This window comes from Pinus tabuliformis, chromosome 4_2 (assembly GCF_031772625.1).
Source record: "Pinus tabuliformis cultivar Carrire ecotype Pingquan chromosome 4_2, CPIR1, whole genome shotgun sequence".
Classification (NCBI taxonomy): Eukaryota; Viridiplantae; Streptophyta; class Pinopsida; order Pinales; family Pinaceae; genus Pinus; species Pinus tabuliformis.
In genome coordinates, this window is record NC_142304.1 from 649,707,535 (window position 1) to 649,719,982 (window position 12,448).

Here is a 12,448-nt window from a genome sequence, read left to right on the forward strand (position 1 = left end):
AAAAAAATGCTAAATAAACCGAAATCGAAATAAGCAGAGAGAAAATAACAGTAAACTGCAAAAAACATTGTATACCTCCCGATCTGAAAAATGACGCAGCTAGGGCTACCGGAAACCTTTTCGCGTGAAACAAAAGGGGTTCCTCACTAGAACAGATGCTCCGAACGCAACAGAGCAGTCCTCTCGGCCCGAAAGCAGTCAGAAACAACAGATCTAGGAAACGACAGCCGCATGCAGTTCTACCGGCTTCATATTTGGATCACCAATGGACGCGGCCCTCAAATAGCTCTGATACCATGTAGGAATTTACAGGGTAAGTTCCTCAGAAAGAATACCAAAAGGACACCGCTCACAACCAGATCACAGATCAATACACCAGTATTTTTGACGTGGTTAAAACCCTCAAAGAGGGAAACAGTCCACGGCCTGTCCCAACGTGGGTACTACATGCAATTTATTAATCAAAGAATGAAAATTTACATAAGCTTCTCTCATGCACGGATTACCCGAACAATGACCCTCCATGCGCTTTAAATAGAACTCATGGACCAATCGGGTGTCAAGCCACAGATCAAGTGTCGGTAATACCGAGGAGAGAATGAACTGTCGGATCACTACATATCGTGACCGTCGGATTGTAAGTTACAATATGTACAACGGTAAAGAAACACACTTTACCTAACTCTATACCTAACTCTAAACTAGACCAAGTTGTACTTAACTATTTCCTATGTGTCGGAATATCCTAACAGATTGCATGTTATTGGTGGAATTTTTCCACATTCATCAAAGCAACACTGTTATATCTTAACTCCTACAAATTATTTTAATCAGTTCCTAGAATCAGTTCCATTAAAACAAGTGAATGAGAAGAAAGTCATCCACTTCCTCAAGAATAATATATGGGTCATGTTTAATGTTACTACATCACTTGTTTTCGATAATGAAACATACTTTTGATCGCTCAAACTTTATAATTTTTCACTAGGGAATGGTGTTTTTGTAAGCACACATCTAATTTCTACCCTCAGGGAAACATTTTAGTAAAGTCTACTAATAAGAATTTAAATTGTATCATTAAGAAAACTATTTACTCTGAGAAAAGGAAATGGCATAATGCATTGAAGAATTCTTTGTGGGATGACTCTGTCACACCAAAACCCTTTTTGAAGACTTCTTCTTACATTCTCACCTATGGAAAAGAAGCCATCCTTCCTCTGAACATATACTTCCCAACCCTGCATCTCTCTCAAGAATCCCAAGGTAAACCATGTCTTGTCATTTAGAGCAAGATAAACACCCTTCTTAAGTTACATGAATAAAGGGAGAAAGCAAAAGAAAATTTTTTTGTGCATCAAATCCATATAAGCACTGATTTGACAAGAAATATGTGTGGAAAAAGGAATTTTGTTTTGGACATAGTATTTAAATGGGATGAAGGCCATGAAGAGAAAAGTAAACACAACAAATTTCAATCCCTGTGGATTAGACCTGTTGTTGTGCATGATAAGCTTGGCCACCATACTTATCGTCTTCAATCCCTATATGGGAAGATGGATTCTCTTCTCATTAATGGCCAATATCGAAAGCGTTATTTTCAATAGTAGCCTAGGATTATGTTCCCACCTATGTACATATTGATTTACTTGTTCATTCTGTTTATTTTTTTGGTTCATGTCATGTCTTGTCCTTCCTTTCATTATTTTGTTAATCATGTCTATAAGACCTTGTGTATAGGTGTTTTGTTTAGTTTCAACTAATGTGGCCAAAGTTTTAAAGGGCTTTGTGACATCCATTAACACTTGGTTAAATTTTGTCTTGTATTCTTTGATTTGATTTGAAACCTTTAAGGTTAACGGTGTTTGAGTAGACAATACAATCCATTTGCATGGAAAGATTTAAGCAAAGCCATGATTCCCATTTCTATTTTCTTCATTCCTTGACTCGATATTATAATTGAATGGTGTTTTACATACCAATCCAATCAAGTAGAGAATCAGAGGGAGAAAAATGAAGGTGAATATATTAATTACAGAGGTATATGACAGTCTATGAAGGAATAACTTATTTTTCTCTCAATAAGTCAGTATCCCTATAACACCCTAGTGATGTAAACATTGATAAAATTACAATGAGCGTATTGAAAATAAATAAGGAGTGAAAGAAGAGAAAGGATTTGCATGCAGATATGTGAATCAAACAACTTTATTAGTGTAATGAACAGAATCACTCATAGTAAAGAAATGCTTGTGTTTCCTGTCGTGACTCCACCAGGGTACTAAATAGGCTCATTGGCAATGAAGAAATGCTTGTGTTTCCTATAGTGTCTCCACTAAGGTACTAAACAGGCTTGTCGGTAGTGGACAAACATAGGAGATGAAGAAAAAAACAATGATCATTTTAAATACGTGAATATATACTATCCTTTTCCCAAATCAAAACAATTCCGATTTGGTAATATTTGTAATTTTGTTTGGCCAAGAAAAGGAATGTGGGATGTTAGCACTTCATAATTCCTCTAGGCTTACTAGAGGAACCCAAAGGTAACCACAAACCACTTTGAAATTGGAATATAGCCCTTCTAGATTTAGAGAAGGTTCTCTCTATATGATATTTCAGTCACTTAGCTCTTAAGATAAGTATTGAGATCAAACAGGAATAAGTTTAACAGTTTAAAGGAAGGGAAGAGAGAAAATCCATTGGGCATACTGTCATCTGGAGCTGGTGATTTTCAGTGATATGATGGAGAAAATTAGGAAACCCTAGACAAGGGAAAGATATGTAATCCTTATGGTGTTTTTTATCAAATTAATTGTAGAGGTAGTGAGTAGAGGAGTAATGAAAATAATAACATCTAAAAAATCTAACTAAGGATGAATTCTAGATGTTGCAATCGAAGAAAAACACTAAATGTTCAATACGCTATAATAGAGCACTTAATAGTGAATTCTGAAATAAATATCGGCTTAACAAAAATTGAATACATAACATTTAAAGCTTGATTGTAACAAAAGAGAAACTCACATATAGAGGAGAAAACATCACCATAATAAATTGACACATGAATCCCTGTAAAAGTTCGCTTAAGCCTTCATCATTCACTGAAATTTTTCTGAAGATATCCAATGCACAATGTTTTCTTTCTCTAACCCTAACCATCCATTTCTTAATAAAAAATACATCATGTATACATCAAACAAAATTAGTTCCTTCCTTTGGGAACCGAATTCCCCAAAAATATTTTAGTTTCTCCCTATAGCAGTGAAAATAGAACTAGTTTGTAGAAATAAGGAAGTTGTTTTGACCAAAATATTCTTCAACAAATTACATTAAATTCCTGCACAAAGATGGATCTTGAACCTCCAATGTACTTCAATACATTTGTCATGACCACAAAAATTGGTTTGGTGAACTCTATACTCAAAATGAAAAGTCAAATCTTTGACTGTGTGGAAGCACAAAATAGGTGTTGTGTTACTCCCTTCTTTAGCAGAAACGAAGAAACAAAAGCACATCGAGTTGATGGTTTTTCTACTTATGATCATTTTCTAAGCCTCTGAATGAGTAATGCATCTGAAAATTATCTTTAACATCATTAACTACCCTTTGGAAAGCCTCTTTTAATACTACAAGCCGTCCATCCTTCAAAAACATCCCTATAGTAAAAGCGTCGCGCTTATGTGAAAGCACAACAAAATTTTACCTTTAATATTATAACTAGTGTTGAGGTCTATGAGTGTTGGGTTGTGTTATATTCTTTCCACAACTAGCCCACGTAGTTAACCGGGGGGGGGTTAGAGGGGGGCAGATCCCCCCTTCGTTGTGCCGATTGTGTAGTTGGGGGGGGGGGGGGGGGGGGTCACAGGGGGTTTGAGGCGCACCTATGGTTTTGTGCATGATTTTCGCACATGTTTTTGGACGCGATGGTTTTTGGTCCATGGTATTGGATTTGATGGTTTTCGTTCCATGGTATTAGATGCTTTGGCATGTATAAATATGTTTATAACATTGAAAGGAAAATAATGAAAAATCAAGCTAGTAGTCCCGGTTTTGGGATCCAGGGGAAAATCTCTGTGTATATGTGTTTTATGTGTTATGCGCTCATATTGTTTATTTTCTATGTTTTAGAATTCGTATGCAGGTAATTTCTGTATGGGGTTAAAACCTACATTTGGTATCAGAGCAGTTTTGGCTTCAAGGGGATGCCTTTGTTGCTAAGGGGTTTCGCTCAGGCCTATGGTAGACCCTGTTCAGTGGGAGATCTGCGAGATCTATTCTGCTGGTGAAAGAAGATGGCGAGCAGTGGAAAGATAGAGATCGAGAAATTTAATGGTCAGAGTTTTGAGTTGTGGAAACTCAAGATGGAGGATTTGTTGGTTGATAAAGATCAATGGATCACAGTAGATCCAGGTACTAAACCAACAGGAGTGTCTGATGAAGAATGTAAGAAGTTGGATCGGAAGGCAAAGAGCACAATATGATTGTGTGTCTCAGATTCAGTATTGTTGAATGTATCAAGGGAAGCTATAGCGAAGGCTTTATGGGACAAGTTAGAGACTTTGTACCAATCTAAGTCTCTGGTGAATAAACTGTTCCTGCGGAAAAAGTTATATAACCTGAGGATGAAAGATGGTGACTCGGTGCCAGAGCATATAAACGCATTTAATACTGTGGTAAGTCAGTTAGCATCTGTTGATATTAAAATTTCAGATGAAGATAAGTTAATCAGTTTGTTGTTTTCTCTACCAGATTCGTGGGATAGTCTAGTTATTGCAATAGGTAGCAATGCAACTGCCTTGCAGTTTGATGAAATAGTCTCATCCTTGCTGACGGAGGAGATGAGACAAAAAAATATGGAGAGCTAGAATGGTGATGCCTTGTCTGTACAATGACGGTCCTAGAACAAAAACAAAAATAATTCATCAAGTGGGAGATCTAAATCTCCAGGAAAACCTGTAAAGGTGGTGTGCTCGAAATGCCGAAAGGAAGGGCACTACAAAAGGGACTATAAATCTAAAGCTCTTGATAAAGGAAAGGGATCTGATGATGCTCCTTCTACAGAGGTGAAAACCACCTCAGATGAAGGTGGGGATGTGTACTTGGCTTCTTCAAGTACACATGTAGATCACGAGGCATGGTTGATTGACTCAGGTGCATCCTTTCACTTCACTCCCCAAAGAGAGTGGTTCTGCGAGTATGAGAAATACGATGGTGGTGATGTCTTCTTAGGGGATGATAGGAAGGCTAGAATCATTGGTCACGGAAAATTAAAGTTGAAGTTGCAAGGTGAAAGGGTTAGAACAGTTTCGGGTGTTTTTCATATTCCTGCATTGGACAGAAATATTATTTCTGTAAGCAAGCTGGATTATGTAGGTGTAAAAATAGTGTTCAAGAAAGATACCTGCAAGATGGTTTGGGGAGCACTGGTATTGATGTGGGGAGTTCAGATTGGAACTCTGTACAAGCTACAAGGTAGCACTATTATTGATGGGTGCAACAATTCAGTGGTTTCTAAAAGTGGAGTAGAAAATCTACTGGTCTCTAGAGAAAAGACCATGAAATGGCATCAAAGGCTTGGAAATATTGGAGAGAAGGGCCTTCGAATACTTCATGGTAAAGGGATGGTAGACGATATCACTAATAGCTTTCTGGATTTTGATTTCTGTGAAAATTGTGTATATGGGAAGCAAAATCTGGTGAGTTTCCCCTTTGGTGGTAAGAGGGAGAAACATATATTAGAGCTTGTGCACAATGATGTGTTTGGACCTATGAAGGTTCCATCACAGGGTAAGTCTGTGTACTATGTATCATTTATAGATGACTTCTCAAGGAATACATGGATATATTTCCTCAAGAAGAAATCTGAAGTCTTTGACATGTTTAAAGAATTTAAGGCTCTGGTTGAAAACCAAACAGAGAAGAAGATAAAGGTGCTGAGGACAGATAACGGTGGAGAGTTTTGCAGCAAGGAATTTGAAGAATTTTGTAAGAAGTGTGGTATAGCAAGACAAAAGACTACTCCATACACACTTGAGCAAAATGGAGTTGCAGAAAGAACGAATAAGACGTTGATGGAAAGGGCAAGAAGCATGCTCAGTGGTGCCAAGTTAGGACAAGAAATCTGGGCAGAGGCGATGGATACTGCATGTTATCTGGTCAATAGGTCACCTTCATCAGCGTTGGGGGATAAGACTCCACAAGAGGTATGGACTGGTAAGAAACCCTCTCTTTCACATCTGAGGGTATTTGGATGTGATGCATATGTACATGTTCCAAAGGAGAAACGAACCAAGTTGGATAGTAAATTTGAAAATTGCATCTTTATTGGGTATAAGGATGGTTTAAAAGGGTATAAACTTTGGCACCCAATCAAACAAAAGGTTGTGTACAACTGAGATGTGGTGTTCAGAGAGGTAAAAGATGTTATTAAACATGAAGTCCAACAAAACTAACCTAAGAAGATAGAGTTTGAGGTTAAGGAGGAAGAATCATACTCTATAGCAAAGGAGGAATCAGAAGATGAAGAGCCACAAACTCCGGGTGTGAGAAGATCAGTTCGAGAAAGAAGGCAGCCAGAAAGGTATAGTCCATATACTTTCTATTCAAATTTCGATTTATCTATTACTGACGATGATCTCAGAACTGTGAAGGAAGCGGTAGATTCAAAGGATGGAAAACTCTAGAAAGAGGCCATGGTTGATGAAATGGCATCTTTGCACAAAAATGAGGCTTGGGATCTAGTGGAGTTGCCAGCTGGAAGGAAACCCATTGGCAACAAATGGGTGTTCAAGAAGAAGATAAATGCAGAAGGAAAGGTGGAGAAATACAAAGCTCGGTTGGTAGCGAAAGGTTATTCCCAGGTGCCAGGAATTGATTTTGGTGATATTTTTTCTCATGTTGCCAAAGTAACTTCTATTAGATTACTTTTATCTGTTGTTGTTGCTTTTGATTTTGAGGTAGAATAGATGGATGTGAAGACATCATTTCTTCACGAGGATCTAGAAGCGGAAATATACATGAAGCAACCTGAAGGCTTTGCGGTGAAGGGAAAGAAAGAACTGGTATGCAAGTTAAAGAAGTCTCTGTATGGGTTAAAACAGTGACCAATGATGTGGTATCAAAAATTTGATACATTTATACGGGGACTTGGCTTCACTAGAAGCAAAACAGATCACTGTGTGTATTTTAAATTAATTATTGACCGTGTTATTTATCTGGTCTTGTAAGTGGATGATATGTTGCTGGTTGGAAATGACAAAGAAATTATTAAGGATTTGAAGACCCAATTATTCTCCAAATTTGGCATGAAAGATCTTGGTGCTGCAAACTATATTTTGGGCATGGAAATTAAAAGAGACTAGGCAAAGAGGAAGCTATGGTTAAACCAGAGGAAGTATGTCGAGACAATACTGCAGAGGTTTAATATGCAGGATAGTAAACCGCTGAAGGTTCCTATTCCTATAGGTGTGAGGTTATTTGTTGAACAGTGTCCCAAGACACAAGAAGAGGAAGAGGACATGTCTCATGTTCCATATGCAAGTGCAGTTAGTAGCCTGATGTATGCAATGGTCTGTACTAGACTAGAAATTGCACATGCAGTGGGAGTATTGAGTAGGTTTATGTTAAAACCAGGGAAGAAGCACTAGACAACAGTGAAGTGGGTTTTCAGGTATTTGCATGGCACTAGTGATTATGGTTTGTGCTACCAAGGAAGATCAGGATTGAAGAGAATGTTGGATATTCGTGGCTTTGTTGATGCAGACTAGGCTAGAGATCTGGATCAGAGAAGATCTACAAGTGGGTATGTGTTTAACCTATTTGGAGGTGCAGTCAGTTGGATGAGTAAGAAACAATCTGTAGTGGCACTATCAACTACAGAGGCAGAAAACATGGCATCCACTCATGCAAGCAAGGAAGTAGTTTGGTTGCAGAGATTGTGTTCAAGTATGGGGTTAGTATAGGGAGCTATAAAGATAGACTGTGACAGCCAAAGTGCAATTTTCTTGGTAAATAAACCCGCATATCATTCAAAGACAAAGCACATTGATGTTCAATATCCCTTTTTGAGGGATATGATAGAAGACAAAAAGGTGTTGCTAGTAAAGGTGGACGCTTTGAATAATACTGCAGATGCATTGAAAAAATTTGTGGGCTCTGAGAAGTTCTCTTGGTGTAGAGAGATAATGGGCATTTCAAGGCTGGAAAAATGACTAAGCTCTCTTGTGGCCCCCTGTGGAAAGAAAAAAATGAGTGGGAGAATGTTGGGTTGTGTTATATTCTTTCCACAACTAGCCCACGTAGTTAACTGGCGGGCTAGAGGGGGGGCAGAGCCCCCATTTGTTGCGTCGATTGTGTAGCGGGGGGGTGACAGGGGGTTTGAGGTGCACCTGTAACCCCACTTTATGGGGTCTGGGGAAATGCCCTGGAAAATTTTGGTTTTGGACCCTATGTTAGGATGGGCGAACCCACCTATGGTTTTGTGCATGATTTTCACACATGTTTTTGGACGCGATGGTTTTTGGTCCATGGTATTGGACGCAATGGTTTTCGGTCCATGGTATTGGATGCTTCGACATGTACAAATATGTATTATAACATTGAAAGGAAAATAATGAAAAATCAAGTTGGTAGTCCCGGTTTTGGGATCTAGGGGAAAATCTTTGTGTATATGTGTTTTATGTGTTATGCTCTCGCATTGTTTATTTTCTGTGTTTTAGAATCTGTATGCAGGTAATTTCTTTACGGGGTTAAAAACTAAAATGAGCATGGAAAACAACCATATGATGGTGATGACAAACTTGTAAGCCCTTTTTAAGTTCTCACATACAAAAAATATTCCAAAACCTCAAATTTTTATCAAACCCTAATGTTCTTGATAACAGTGCAACATTACTGTGTAGGCTACTCCCTTTGAAAACCCTGTAAATTGAAATACAAACCATCTCAATTTCCTTATCCATCTTCATTCAAATGGTGTACTCTGGAAAAAAAAGACAAAAAAAAACTTCTTTGATTACCTGTTCAGATTCATACTTTATCTACTTTAGCCAATAGATCAATCTTTCCTCTTTATTTTTCTTGTATTTCCTACAATGCATCCTCTAACCTTTATTTAGAAAGACTTAGCTCTTTCTTCAAGGTAAGATTTTTTTTTACAATTTTTATTGAGTTGGTTGTGTAGGTGTAAAGTTCTTTTCAGTATATACTTGACATTTAACAATGTTGGCTCACAGATGTCCAAGTGGTAATGTATTTTCCTTTTGGCCCTTTCATCTTGCTTTCTAATCTTAGCGATTTCACTTTGAGCTCTTTTCAACTTATTCCTCAACCTATGGAAAGTGTGTTTCCATTCATTCAACTCATCCTTCTTCGATTCTTTCCTTAACTTTTCTTCGTGTAGTTGCAACTTCCTGGCTGAACACCTAGTTATAGTAATCCTTACTAATGAATCTTGTAACTCTTGAATGTTGTTTGTTACTACCTTTTCCTTACCGTTGGAGTTAGTGATAGATGGAGTTGTCCTCATCACTGGTTATATTTCACCAATATTAGGTGTCTTTCATAAAACAATATTCTTCAACTCCCTATTGTCATGTTGTAGTTGGGAAATGACTAAGTGAGCCTTTTTCAGTTGTTCCCGCAGTTCTAAGATCTCTTTATCCTTATCATATGAAACAACATGCTCTGGTATGATATATATAAATTCAGTTGATTGTTCAAGTGTTTTCTCCATGGGAAATTTCTTCATAGCATCTCTTGTGAGTGGTTTCTTAGGAGCATCCACCACCTTAGGAGAAAAATGAATTTTCTTACCTTTTTTATTTTCTAATGGGTTAAATTAAATTGATGGCCTTTTCACTATTGGTTGAACATCCCTCGCCATAGATGAAGGTGTATCCTTTCTACTCCAGGGGCTAGTTGGAAATTCAACTATCAACTTGGATGAATCATTGAATGCTTGCCATGTCTGATTTTTATTTTTCAATTCTTCCACCACTAACAATTTAGTCAGAGAGAAATGAAAGAGACTAGCTTCTACTTTAATTTTCTTATATTAAACCTTATCTTCCATCTTACTAAGGCTTCTAAACAAATAGAAAGGCAGATTCAGAGGGTTTTGTCCTGTGAAATGCATAAATAGCCTAAAATGATACTGATAAATTCTCCCAAAACTAGATTCACAAGTGAAATATCTCTAGATGGCCTTAAGAATTTGTTGTAGGGTTCTATCGTATATTCTGTAGGCACAATAACTCCATATTCCTTTTTTTTGTATTTTGGATTTAGGAAATCCTTCTAGTTGGCTATGTTTAGAGGCTTGCCCTTGAACCATTGTTCTCCTTGTAGAGGAATATTTGTAGTAGCTAAAATAGTGACATATGACGCTAGAGAAATCAACTCTCCAATCTTAACATCTACCCCGGTGAAATTCAAAGCAAACTCTTTGGTCAACTGAACACTATAACCATGTATCTTCTCACAAAACTTGAAGCATCCTATATCAAGGCCATATCTTGAGGCTCGAACCTAACTATGTCCCCCCCTTTATGCTTCCTCCTATTTGGAGTTGTTATGTCTCACAATGAAGAAAAATTGTAGCGTTTTAAAATGCAATTACAGTGTTTTAAAACTTGCGCAACAGGAAAGCACAACAACTGTAGTATTTATGGGATTAGGGTTTTAGATGAGTTTTCATGGACAATTTTGAAATAAAATCCCTACATTAACAAGTTTAGGCAACAAAACTCAACCTCTAGACCCAAATTTAGTATTTTGTTGCTTTTATCTATAGTGGAAATTCAAATACACAGGTGCAACAAGAAATCACAACACATGACAGAAATAGTTTTCTTGTTGTTTTAAAATAGAAGCAATAAGTTTGTGAGACTCCAAACCACTTATATGGAATTTTTAGGCTGCAAGATATATATGGAAAGAAAAATTTTGAATGTTTAACACAGGTAAAATAGAAAATGAAGTGACTATGTGAAAGCACAACGAATTCTCTATGAACAACAAAGAAAACAAAACGAGCTATGAATTCAAGCATTGTAAGGTCTCTTAGCGTTTTCTTCGATAGGTAAGGTAAAAATGAATAGCATACAAGATGAATCATTCAAGAAAATGAATATTTGAAACCTAGAAGTGGTGATAACCTCTCGACTTAAATAAGCGCAACGACTATGCCTGAGGGCAGAAACTCCCCTGCAGACTTGGTGCAAGGAATTCCTTTAGATGTTTAGAACACTTTCAGTAGAAGAATGAATAAATCATTGTTCTCTTGGATATTAAAACAAGTTGTTAAACTCTCTAGTTTGTTCAAACCTGCCTTTAGGGGTCATCATTTCGATTTGAAACTTGAATGATGAAAGCACACCAAAGGAGGATGTGCAACATGTCTCATATTCGATGCACTTAAGGGTGATGTCACAACAACATACTTGATTTGACAATAAAACTGACTAGACTAACATCACTATTTTGTCTTAATGATGGAATATAAGGACTCGGTGCATTTTTTTTTTACTCATGACCTAAACTTTCAAAAGCCAAACCCCTTTTTTAAACCATTGACAACTTAATTTTATTTTCCACTCAAACAAACAATGAGACTTGATCCCTATGACATCATAGGAAATATTTTACTAATTTACCAAATAATAGAAGATTCTAAGCTTTCTTTTGACTACTATAATATAGGATAGTAACATTGGCTTCAATGAGGTTGACATCCTCCCTATGAGGTGTCAAGAACATCATTTACTATTATCCTAGAAATTGGGCTTTATTGACTCTGGAATTTACACATAACTGACTCATGACTTATTACATTATGAAAATTTGGAAGAAATTCATCAAAATATTAGGGCGTTCTCCTCAGGCTTCAAATTCTGGTGACAACTTCCCACACTTGCAACACTAGAAATTGGATGGCTATATACAATTAAGCGTTAAAAGTTAATTTATTTTAAGTAAAATAATGCTTGATAAACCTTCCATTTACATGACATCCAACAATAAATTCTCCTGTCAAGTCATGCAACAAATATGCATTACTCCCATGGAGCTGCAATCTTGAATGGTCCTTTCCAAAGATTTTCAAATTTTCCATCTTTAGCTTTATATTCATTCCTAGCATCCCACTTCAGAACCAAGTTGTCACCATCATGAAAATATTTAGCCTTTATCCTCCGATCAAAAATCTTCTTAATTCTATCTTTGATTTCTTGGTTATTGTTATACACTTCCTCTCTTATTTGCTGCAATTGAATCATCTAATTTTTTTTTTTTCTTTTCAAGTCATTTAGTTCTTCATCTACTTCCTTCAACAAATTCATTAATGGAATTCCCAATGAAGAAGGAAAAAGAACATATTTTCCATACGCCAGTTGAAAGGGTGACATACCAATTCACTTTTTAGTGTTCACTCTGTTAGACCACGATGCAT